General features: G+C 37.9%; 1 pseudogene; it reads right to left on the minus strand.

The window, feature by feature from the left end:
* Positions 1-31: 31 nt before the first annotated feature.
* On the minus strand, positions 32-719 carry LOC128638869 (olfactory receptor 6N2-like; annotated as a pseudogene).
* Positions 720-9,719: the final 9,000 nt, after the last annotated feature.

Consider the following 9,719-nt stretch of genomic DNA (forward strand, 5'->3'; position numbering starts at 1 on the left):
ACATTTTTATCTCACATACATAAATATATGTCTAAAAAATACTATCACTACTATCAAATGAGCTGCTTATTTTCATGATAGCTATAATGATCTTAATGTAGGAGATAATTATAAACATAAATGTCACCAAAATAATAAAATTATTGATCACTAAATTAACAAGGATGTTAACAAATGTATCAGTACAAGCCAAATGTAGGAGTGGTGGAAAGTCACAAAAGATATGCTAAATTCCATTACTGCTGCAGAAAGGAAGTTTGGATATTGGGCTGGACCAATGAAACCACAGGAGAAGCAGGTGGTTACTAGCTGAATAATCAATTTAGTGATCATGATCGTAGCATAGTGCAAAGGATGATACATTGCTAAGTAGTGATCATATGCCATAGTATTGATAAGATAACACTCACTTGCTCCAAGGGAATTGAAAAAATAAGTCTGCAAGAGGCCTTCAGCAAATTTATTAACATCTTTAGGATAGTAACTGCAGTGTAAGAGAGTTCCAGTAAAGATAAGAGTCCAAAAAAAGAATACATTGGTGTTTGAGGATTTGTGTCTACCTGCATTGTCATAAATACTCTCACATTTCCAGTAATAATAAAAAGATAGGCAAGAAGAAGGCAGGGGAATAGAATTGGACCATGTTTGTACAAGGCTGGAAAGCCCACTTGTATTCCAGTGTTCCATGTGGATCTGCATTGGATACAATTATAGAACATTATCAACAATCCTTCTTCAGTAGAGGCCCAGCTACCTTACTCTAGGCAAAGTCAACAAGAGACCCCTTTCTGGTTGATCCATCACATTTAGGGAGACAAATTCAGAAGGCTTAATTGCATACAAAGTACAAGAGAGAAAGAAATATATTCATATAATTTGAAATATATTTTAACACAATGAGGCCTACTTATCAAGCCGTCAACTTACTTGCATTCGACGGCACCAATACGCTCGCCTAAGATCGCGGCCGCGGACCTGAATACGCTCTCCATATTTAACAAAAAAGCTGTCAAAAAGCAGCACACCAAGTACGGGGCGATGAGCAGCAGACTGTTGTTAACTAACATTCATCGATCTCGCTGCTATTCGGCTTTTTCCCAGCTTTATTTGTATTCTGTCACTAAACACCGTAACTATACTAAACTGTTTAACCCCTATCCCGCCACTTCTGGACCCCGCTGCAACTAAATAAAGTTATTAACTCCCATCCCGCCGCTCCCGGACCCCGCCGCAACTAAATAAACTTATTAACCCATATCCTGCTGCTCCCCGACACCGCCGCAACTAACTAAATGTATTAACCCCTAAACCTCTGGCCTCCCACATCACTAGCACTTACTAAACCTATTAACCCCTAAACCGCCAGCCCCCCACATCGCCATAAACTAAATTAACCTATTAACCCCTAAACCTAACAAACCACTAACTTTATATTAAATATTAGCTCATCCCTATCTTATAATAAATTTAAACTAACCTTTAGATATAAATTAAACTATATTAAACTATGAATTAACCTACCCTAACTGTTATACTAAAATTACATTAAACTATATTAAACTATTAATTAATCTACCCTAACTATTAGACTAAAATTACATTAAACTATATTAAACTAATAATTAACCTACAAATTAAATTAAATATATCACATATTTAAAAACCTAACCCTTCTCAAATAATTTAAATCTACAATAAAAAATTACAAAGTTACAAAAAACTAACAACTAAGTTACAAAAAATAAAAAACACTAAGACAAAAAAAATTAAACACTAAATTACACAAAATAAAAAATAAATGATCAAATATTTAAACTAATTACACCTAATCTAAGAGCCCTATGAAAATAAAAAAGCCCCTCAAAATAAAAAAAAACTCTAGCCTACAATAAACTACCAATGGCCCTTAAAAGGTCCTTTTACGGGGCATTACCCCAAAGAAATCAGCTCTTTTACCTGTAAATAAAAATACAAATACCCCCCCCAACAGTAAAACCCACCACCCACACAACCAATCCCCAAATAAAATTCTAATCTAAAAAACCTAAGCTCCCCATTGCCCTGAAAAGGGCATTTGGATAGGCATTGCCCTTTTAAAGGGCATTTAGCTCTTTTTCAAAAGCCCAAACCCTAATCTAAAATTAAAACCCACCCAATAAACCCTTAAAAAAGCCTAACAGTAACCCCTGAAGATCCACTTACAGTTTCTGAAGAGCCGACATCCATCCTCAACGAAGCGGCAGAAGTCCTCATCGAAGCCAGCAGAAGTCTTCATCCAAGCGAGCCAAAGTCCTCCTCGAAGCCGGCAGAAGTGGTCCTCTAGACAGGCAGAAGACTTCATCCAGACGGCATCTTCTATCTTCATCCATCCGGCGCGGAGCGGCTCCATCTTCGAGACATCCGGTGCGGAGCATCCTCTTCTGTCGACGTCTTCTTCCGAATAAAGGTTCCTTTAAATGACGTCATCCAAGATGGCGTCCCTTAGATTCCGATTGGCTGATAGAATTCTATCAGCCAATCAGAAATAAGGTTGAAATCAGCCAATAGGATTGAGCTTGCATTCTACTGGCTGATTGGAATAGCCAATAGAATGTGAGCTCAATCCTATTGGCTGATTGCAACAGCCAATATGATTTTTTCAACCTTAATTCCGATTGGCTGATAGAATTCTATCGGCCAATCGGAATCTAAGGGACGCCGTCTTGGATGACGTCATTTAAAGGAACCTTCATTAAAAAGAAGATGTCGTAAGAAGAGGATGCTCCGTGACGGATGTCTTGAAGATGGAGCCGCTCCGCGCCGGATGGATGAAGATAGAAGATGCCGTCTGGATGAAGACTTCTGCCTGTCTGGAGGACCACTTCTGCCGGCTTCGAGGAGGACTTCGGCTCGCTTGGATGAAGACTTCTGCTGGCTTCGATGAGGACTTCTGCCACTACGTTGAGGATGGATGTCGGCTCTTCAGAAACTGTAAGTGGATCTTCAGGGGTTAGTGTTAGGCTTTTTTAAGGGTTTATTGGGTGGGTTTTAATTTTAGATTAGCGTTTGGGCTTTTGAAAAAGAGCTAAATGCCCTTTTAAGGGCAATGCCCATCCAAATGCCCTTTTCAGGGCAATGGGGAGCTTAGGTTTTTTAGATTAGGTTTTTACTTGGGGGATTTGGTTGTGTGGGTGGTGGGTTTTACTGTTGGGGGAGTATTTGTACTTTTATTTACAGGTAAAAGAGCTGATTTCTTTGGGGCAATGCCCCGCAAAAGGCCCTTTTAAGGGCCATTGGTAGTTTATTGTAGGCTATGGGTTTTTTTTTTATTTTGGGGGAGCTTTTTTATTTTCATAGGGCTCTTAGATTAGGTGTAATTAGTTTAAATATTTGTTAATTTATTTTTTATTTTGTGTAATTTAGTGGGGGGGGGTTGTAACTTAGTGTTTGTTATTTTTTGTAACTTAGTTGTTAGTTTTGTGTAACTTAGTGTTTTTTTATTTTGTGTAACTTAGTTGTTAGTTTTTTGTAACTTTGTAATTTTTATTATAGATTTAAATTATTTGAGTAGGGTTAGGTGTTTAAATATGTGATATATTTAATTTAATTTGTAGTTTACTGTAATTTTAGTATAACAGTTAGAGTAGGTTAATTATTAGTTTAATATAGTTTATTGTAATTTTAGTCTAATAGTTAGGTAGATTAATTATTAGTTTTTTGTTTTTTTTTAAATCAAAGTTTTTTATTTAAGGTATTTAGTAATACAACATTCTTGCTATGTCATCAACAAAACCATTGCTGCATAAAGATAGTTATCCATACATACTGAGATATAAGAGATACATGAGCAACTTTTGAGATCGCACAGCGAAACAGAAGGGCAAAATCACAGTGAATTATCCAATAATTGGTTAGTTACACTTATATAAGAAAGCATATTAGAAGAAAAGTATAACAACCATTCTTACTGCAGGTATGTTAATCTAATTTGATACCTTAGACTTTTATTTTAACTTGTTGCATTGTCTGCAGTACCTCTTTGTTAAAATATTCTGTCCAGTAGTGTGATACTTTAAACGGACATACTTTGAACAATACCCAACAATAAGAGAGGTACTCCTCTAGAGATAAAAGGGAAAACACAATAGAAAATATAATATCCATTGTAATGGATTAGATATAAAGTATATGAAAAGTAGCGGATTAATACCGCAGTAAAATATTCAGAATATTCACCAAAAGGGTGAATAGGAATATAGAGTCACCCCCTCCCTATAGTAAATGTATAAACATGATACATTTTACACCTTAAAAGACTATAAGTAACATCAGATAGACGTCTCTTTGGTTTAAAGTAAAGGGAGAGGGGGGGGGGAGGGAGATGAGCAAGTTAAATCAGAACCCTTTAAGCAAAAAAATAAAATAAGAAAAACACAACCCAAGAGTCACTGCAAGCTGCATAACGGTGGCCAATCCAAACCTAATTTAAAAGCTATGTATTATATCAATAGTGTATAGTGCATATGATATTATAGTATAGACACATCATAAACATGGGATGTTCACAAGATTAATGTTACCCCCTAGGTACGGGCCCTATACCCAAGGGTGTCTATATTGAGTTAGTAAAGAGACAAACCCTAGAGATAAATATAACCATAAGGATAATTACATACAGGGATGCCACAATATCATTACTGTTAGTGTCTCCAAATATATGTTAAACTACCTGAACATATGTACAGTTAAGTGAGTATCAGTAACACTAAGTGTAGTTAAGCAGCCATTACTGTATATAATATAGGTTGAATATAGCCCACCAGGAGTTCACCTTGGTAGAGGGGGAGGGATTGGAAGCTCATCTATAAACGGTGCAGAATTAATATCAGGGTTTCTTACTAGTGACATTGGATATAGATATTTTAGTCATATAACTTATGGACATAGTAAACAGGTACAGTGAAATATACCCAACTAGCCACTATTAGTTATGCAAATGAATAGATATGCTTCTTTCAGACTCAATGTACAAACTAAAGCACAAATTAGGGATGTTGAACAGATAACACATAGAGCCACTTCAACACATAGGGATTCTATGATCTACAGTACTAAACCTGAACTATAGGTGTCAAACATTTAATCCCGCATTTTCTAACTCAAAGTAATTAAGTAAAGCATAAAAGAGAACAAACAGCATCAAGAAACACTTCTTAACCTTAACATTTATGCTAACAGTGGAATCTATAAAAAGCTATAAACACCAAGCTGTGCTCAGTCTCTAATATGACACATAGAGAGAAAAAGTTATTGTAGGGTCCTGCAGTATGAAAGGGACAAAAGTCACTCACATGCTATGGGCTAACTCAACAATACATGTAGCATGATATGTAGCATGGGGTTGCATATAACAGCAGCAATCCAGGCCGATGAAAGTATAGTCTAGGTGTCAGAAAGTCTTGCAGGCGACGCTAACATAAGAACACTGTTCCTACATGGAGGATAGAGTATTAAATCTCTAGCCTACACCCGCTTTCAAAAAGCTTGTACATGATGCCTGGTCTGCAGAGCGCCCCTCTTGCTGCTTAGAATCTGTGTTACTAAGCTGCCCAAACTGCCATTCAGACATACCAGGATGAAACTCTGCCACCATAACTCTTATCTGCATCATCCGTCTCTGAAGAGGCAGCGCTCCCGACCATACTGTCTCTGATGTAATGTAGCCCAGTCCCTCACAGTAATCCATCGGGTTCAGCTCAGGTGACTCAAGGGCTTGTTTAGTTGCTGCGTGTACCACTCGTAGATCTTGGAGCCCATCCACTCCTCTTAGCAATGTGTTTGACGCGCAGTGCTCAAATTTTCTCCCGGGCTCACATGTTTTCGGCATGGCCTGCTTCAGGTTCATGGCTGCCCTCAGCTCCTCAGCGAGTGCGTGGTGGTGAGCATCTAATGAGCTTGATAAGCCCTGTAGAGAGGAAATGATCTGTCTTTCCATATTAGATCTGGGCTAATGTATGATAAGAGATTCTCTAGGAAAGTTGCGGTGCGCTCTCTAAGATGGCGGCTGTTCCATACTACAGTCATACCAGGCCCAGCAATCTTTGTGTCAGTGTAGTGACCAATGCTCTAATTCAGCGACCCAAAATGATTACCCGGAGTTCTGGGGGTCAGTTAGTGAGAAACAAAATTGTACAAAAGTCCTCTACTTGCTCATAATGATAGGTTATTTAATTCAGCAGCGGGAGCTCTGTGTAAACACGTCCTGCTACTTCAGCTGTTGGCTCCGCCCCCCCCTAATTATTAGTTTAATATAGTTTAATGTAATTTTACTCTAATACGGCTAGATTACGAGTTTTGCGGTATGAGTAAAAAAGCAGCGTTAAGGCTCATAACGCTGCTTTCTTTCATGTAATTAGCAAGAGTCCATGAGCTAGTGACGTATGGGATATACATTCCTACCAGGAGGGGCAAAGTTTCCCAAACCTCAAAATGCCTATAAATAAACCCCTCACCACACCCACAAATCAGTTTTACAAATTTTGCCTCCTATGGAGGTGGTGAAGTAAGTTTGTGCTAGATTCTACGTTGATATGCGCTCCGCAGCAGGTTGGAGCCCGGTTTTCCTCTCAGCGTGCAGTGAATGTCAGAGGGATGTGAGGAGAGTATTGCCTATTTGAATTCAATGATCTCCTTCTACGGGGTCTATTTCATAGGTTCTCCGTTATCGGTCGTAGAGATTCATCTCTTACCTCCCTTTTCAGATCGACGATATACTCTTATTTATATACCATTACCTCTGCTGATTTTCGTTTCAGTACTGGTTTGGCTTTCTACAACATGTAGATGAGTGTCCTGGGGTAAGTAAATCTTATTTTCTGTGACGCTCTAAGCTATGGTTGGGCACTTTTTTTATAAAGTTCTAAATATATGTATTCAAACATTTATTTGCCTTAACTCAGGATGTTCAACATTCCTTATTTCAGACAGTCAGTTTCATATTTGGGATAATGCATATGAATAAATCAATTTTTTTCTTACCTTAAAAATTTGACTCTTTCCCTGTGGGCTGTTAGGCTCGCGGGGGCTGAAAATGCTTAATTTTATTGCTTCATTCTTGGCGCGGACTTTTTTGGCGCAAAAAAAAAAAATTCTGTTTCCGGCGTCATACGTGTCGCTGGAAGTTGCGTCATTTTTGACGTTCTTTTGCGCCAAAAAGTGTCGGCGTTCCGGATGTGGCGTCATTTTTGGCGCCAAAAGCATTTAGGCGCAAAATAATGTGGGCGTCATTTTTGGCGCTAAAAAAATATGGGCGTCACTATTGTCTCCACATTATTTAAGTCTCATTTTTTATTGCTTCTGGTTGCTAGAAGCTTGTTCACTGGCATTTTTTTCCCATTCCTGAAACTGTCATTTAAGGAATTTGATCAATTTTGCTTTATATGTTGTTTTTTCTATTACATATTGCAAGATGTCCCACGTTGAAACTGAGTCAGAAGATACTTCTGGAAAATCACTGCCTGGGGCTGGAGCTACCAAAGCTAAGTGTATCTACTGTAAACTTATGGTATCTGTTCCTCCAGCTGTTATTTGTACTGTTTTGTCATGACAAACTGTTAAATGCAGATAATATTTCCTTTAGTACTGTTACATTACCTGTTGCTGTTCTGTCAACATCTAATACTCAGAGTGTTCCTGATAACATAAGAGATTTTGTTTCTTATCCATTAAGAAGGCTATGTCTGTTATTCCTCCTTCTAGTAAACGTAAAAAGTCTTTTAAAACTTCTCATTTTTCAGATGAATTTTTAAATGAACATCATCATTCTGATTCTGATAATGGTTCTTATGGTTCAGAGGATTCTGTCTCAGAGGTTGATGCTGATAAATCTTCATATTTATTTAAAATGAAATTTATTCGTTCTTTACTTAAAGAAGTCCTAATTGCATTAGAAATTGAGGATTCTGGTCCTCTTGTTACTAAATCTAAACGTTTAAATAAGGTTTTTAAATCTCCTGTAGTTATTCCAGAAGTTTTTTTCCTGTCCCTAGTGCTATTTCTGAAGTAATTTCCAGGGAATGGAATCATTTGGGTAATTCATTTACTCCTTCTAAACGTTTTAAGCAATTATATCCTGTGCCATCTGACAGATTAGAGTTTTGGGACAAAATCCCTAAAGTTGATGGGGCTGTCTCTACTCTTGTTAAGCGTACTACTATTCCTACGGCAGATGGTACTTCCTTAAGGAACCTTTAGATAGGAAAATTGAATCTAAGAAAAGATTACTTGTGTTCAGGTAATCTTCTTAGACCTGCTATATCTTTAGCGGATGTTGCTGCAGCTTCATCTTTTTGTTAGAAGCTTTAGCGCAACAAGTAACAGATCATAATTCTCATAGCATTTTTATTCTTCAACATGCTAATAATTTTATTTGGAATGCCATCTTTTGATATCATTAGAGTTGATGTCAGGTATATGTCTCTAGCTATTTTAGCTAGAAGAGCTTTATGGCTTAAGACTTGGAATGCTGATATGTCTTCTAAGTCTACTCTGCTTTCCCTTTCTTTCCAGGGTAATAATCATTTTCGTTCCTTTCATCACATCAAGGAACAAAAACCTGATCCTTCATCCTCAGGAGCGGTATCAGTTTGGAAACCATCTCCAGTATGGAATAAATCCAAGCCTTTTAGAAAGTCAAAGCCAGCTCCTAAGTCCACATGAAGGTGCGGCCCTCATTCCAGCTCAGCTGTTAGGGGTCAGATTAAGTTTTTTCTAAGAAATTTGGAACAATTCCGTTCACAATCTTTGGATTCAGAACATTGTTTCAGAAGGGTACAGAATTGGCTTCAAGATAAGGCCTCCTGCTAAGAGATTTTTTCTTTCCCGTGTCCCAGTAAACCCAGCGAAGGCTCAAGCATTTCTGAAATGTGTTTCAGATCTAGAGTTGACTGGAGTAATTTTGCCAGTTCCAGTTCTGGAACAGGGACTGGGGTTTTATTCAAATCTCTTCATTGTACCAAAGAAGGAAAATTCCTTCAGACCAGTTCTGGATCTAAAAATATTGAATCGTTATGTAAGGATACCAACATTCAAAATGGTAACTGTAAGGACTATCCTGCCTTTTGTTCAACAAGGGCATTATATGTCTACTATAGATTTACAGGATGCATATCTGCATATTCTGATTCATCCAGATCACTATCAGTTTCTGAGATTCTCTTTCCTAGACAAGCATTACCAGTTTGTGGCTCTGCCGTTTGGCCTAGCTACAGCTCCAAGAATTTTTACGAAGGTTCTCGGTGCCCTTCTGTCTGTAATCAGAGAACAGGGTATTGTGGTATTCCTTATTTGGACGATATCTTGGTACTTGCTCAGTCTTCACATTTAGCAGAATCTCATTCGAATCGACTTGTGTTGTTTCTTCAACATCATGGTTGGAGGATCAATTTAACAAAAAGTTCATTGATTCCTCAGACTTAGGTAACCTTTTTAGGTTTTCAGATAGATTCAGTATCCATAACTCTATCTTTGATAGACATGACACGTCTAAAGTTGCTATCAGCTTGTCGAAACCTTCAGTCACAATCTTTCCCTTCGGTAGCCTTATGCATGGAAATTCTAGGTCTTATGACTGCGGCATCGGACGCGATCCCCTTTGCTCGTTTTCACATGTGGCCTCTTCAGCTCTGTATGCTGAACCAATGGTGCAGGGATTACACAAAGATATCTCAATTAATATCTTT

This window comes from Bombina bombina, chromosome 8, assembly GCF_027579735.1.
Source record: "Bombina bombina isolate aBomBom1 chromosome 8, aBomBom1.pri, whole genome shotgun sequence".
NCBI lineage: Eukaryota > Metazoa > Chordata > Amphibia > Anura > Bombinatoridae > Bombina > Bombina bombina.